Here is a 3,281-nt window from a genome sequence, read left to right on the forward strand (position 1 = left end):
TATAGATAGATTGTAGATAATTAGAGTAAAAACTATATCTACATATATAACGTAGAAGCACTAGAATGAACCTTCCATGTCAACTTTGATGACCAGAAAATTGAGAACATAGGAGGCAAAGTATATGAGATGAGATTAGCCACTATGCTGCACACAGATTAAATCGAATTAGATACTCACAGAGATTATCTACTATCTCGCACATAGATTAAATTGAATATGACCTAAAATTTGATCGGATCCGCATTAAAATCGTCAGGCCAGATCGAATCTAATATCTATACTTTTTAAGCTTAAATTCGGTCCGTATATTTGTAAATAAGATTGGATATGAAATATACCCAATCATAAAATATATTTTTAAAATTCAAAAATTCAAGAAAAAAATTTACCAGAACCAAACCCTAAGCAACAATTACTAAAGCACAATTCAAAAAAAAATTCAAAAATATAGGAGAACTGCAGAAGCAGTTGGGGACTAAAAGTAGAATGGCAGTGACAATTAATAGATTCGTCTGAACCGACGAACAAAGCAACAAACAGACAAAAGAAAGCGAGGCAAAGCAGCAGCGAAGACGGGTGACAGAAATGCGGTAAGATGAAGATTGCGCCGATAGAGGAGACGACGACGCGATAATGGAGACGACCTTAGGAGACGCTTTATGAGGAGACGCGACAATGAACAAGACATCGGTGATCGAGGTGAACGCGGGGTTATATACATGGGCGAAGTTTAGTTGAGACAAGGGGTTATGGTTCCCAAATTTTTTATAAAAAAAAAATAGTAGTACTTATTCAAAAAATAAAAAATAGTTTAGTTGACTTAAATATTTTATTATGACTTAAAGTACCCAGGTTCAATCTTCATATCTTGTTTTTATTGTACAATAATTTTTAGTTTTAAACATTCAAAACATGTTGGATTTGGACTGAACTGATGAGTGGACTTTTGTTGGCTTTCACAATTCATAACACATCAAAATTAAAAGATAAAATTAAATAAAAATAAATCATATTACAGTTGAGCATTATTTTAGAGTGGATATATTTTTAGACACAATTGATAAGTAATTACAAGAGGAGTTAAATAGCAGATTTAATGATCAAGCAATGGATCTACTAAATCTGAGCTCTACTCTCATGCCTAAGAATGCTTACAAAAATTTTGGCATTGCTAAGATTTCTACTCTTGTTAACAGTTACTATCCCGAAGACTTTACTGAACAAGAAAAGATTAATTTGCCTTTTTTAGCTTCAGCATTTTATTCTTGATGCTTGTCAGCATCCAGAAATGAAAAATTTGTCAACTATTCATGAACTGTGTAGATATTTAGCAGAAACAAAAAGGTCAAAAATGTATTACTTGATTCATAGATTGATTCGTTTGATATTAACTCTTTCAGTTTCTACGGCTGCTACAAAACGATCATTTTCAGCAATTAAAATAATGAAGACAAGGTTAAGAAACAAGATGGATGACGACTTTCTCGCGGATAGTTTGGTTATTTACATTGAGAAAGAAATTGTCGAAAAGTTTAGTTCTGATTCAATTATTGAAGATTTCAAGTCACTAAAGACTCGAAGAATACAATTATAAACTATTTTATATGTTTTATCTGTAGAATTATTTATTTATGATCTTATCAGTAACAAATTTAAAGAATAATTATATTTATAAATTTTATTTTAATATAAATATTATTATTTAATTTTTATGTTAAATTTTTTTTCCTCCCAAAATTTTGTTTCAAACTCCGCCACTGGTTATATATGAGGTCAGAAGTGAGGCGAGTTTAGGACAATAAGTGAGACTCTGTCTAGGTGAGAGAGGAGAAGCTGAGAGGGAGAACAGCGTCTTATAAAGGGGGTGTCTAGGTTACGATTTGTGTTTTCTTAACTATGGTATTTATATTATAGGTGCAGATATGCGGATCCGATCCTCAATGCAATATCCACTATTCGATCCTATTAGAGTGCGGATCGGATATGATCCGATCTAATAACTATGCAGATCGAGATATGATTCAATTCAATAACTATGCGGATCGGATAACATCCGCAAAATGCGAATCCAATACAGATAAATATCGTGGATATGCGAATATTATCCGATTCATATATAATCCTATTACCTGCAAAATCTTTAAAAGATAAAGGCTTCTACGAATAAACGAAAACAGAAATTAAAAGAGATACTCGTTTTATAAACACCCACAAAATCCATATAAGATGTGAAATTATCAAGTGCCTTTTAATTTATATTAATTGAATGTTTGGAAATTGAATTGAAATGACATTAATGGAGATGTATGGAACTTTATATTATTTTCTTTTGAATTCTGTTATTTATTGTAATGAATGTATTGTAAATCTTTAGTGTGTGAGTTAGATTGATTTATGTTATGTTCATTATGTTATTTATCTACATTTTTTATCTTTTATTATATTTAAGCCTATTAAAATGATTTAAATGTTAAAAGCATCTAATTTGCCAAATATAATAACTACAATTTTTTAAAAGTCAAAAGGCTTTATCAAATCGGATTGTAATCTATATTATTTGGCCACCTTCAATAAATTTCTTTCATACACATACACAATATATATCATTTAGCCAAACTAATTTAATAGACTCTTCCAAATGCTTCTAAGAACCTGGGAGCAAATGTGGAACGCATGTTAAAGTTGAAGAAACCGCGGAAATCAAAGGGGAAGAAAAAAAGTAACGTATCCTTTGCCATAAATTCACCACATTTTCTACATAGATCAAAGCCAGCTTTCCATCCCCTTTTTTTTTTTTTTTGATTTCTCAGCAGAATTTCTTGAAAACTTTTCATTTGACTTATGAGAACTCTTGTTAATTCCATTGTCCTTGTGGGCTATATAAGGTTTAAGGAGCAGTTTGAAGTTTGAAGGGGCCCATTGCATGCACTATCTCGTATTCTCATGTGTGGACAGACACAAAGTACCATGATTTACATGCACGATCTGTAACAAAAGCATAAGGCGACAAATTCACCATAAATTAATAAGCTGTAAGAAATTGACAAATGGGAGACAAGAACTTCATCAACTAGTTACTCCTCTTGGTAGAGATAATGTGAGCCAATCTCTACAACACTACCAACCTAATTAAAGTAAGGGTCCTTGTTAACAATAAAAGTATTGGTAAAAAACTTAAAATCAAACATTCCATTTATTTATAAATCTACTTATAGCTTCTCTTGGAGAAGATAATTAAATACTCATCGATAACATTTTTATAATATTTATATACGGTG

The sequence above is a fragment of the Arachis ipaensis genome, chromosome B05 (assembly GCF_000816755.2).
Source record: "Arachis ipaensis cultivar K30076 chromosome B05, Araip1.1, whole genome shotgun sequence".
NCBI classification, from domain to species: domain Eukaryota; kingdom Viridiplantae; phylum Streptophyta; class Magnoliopsida; order Fabales; family Fabaceae; genus Arachis; species Arachis ipaensis.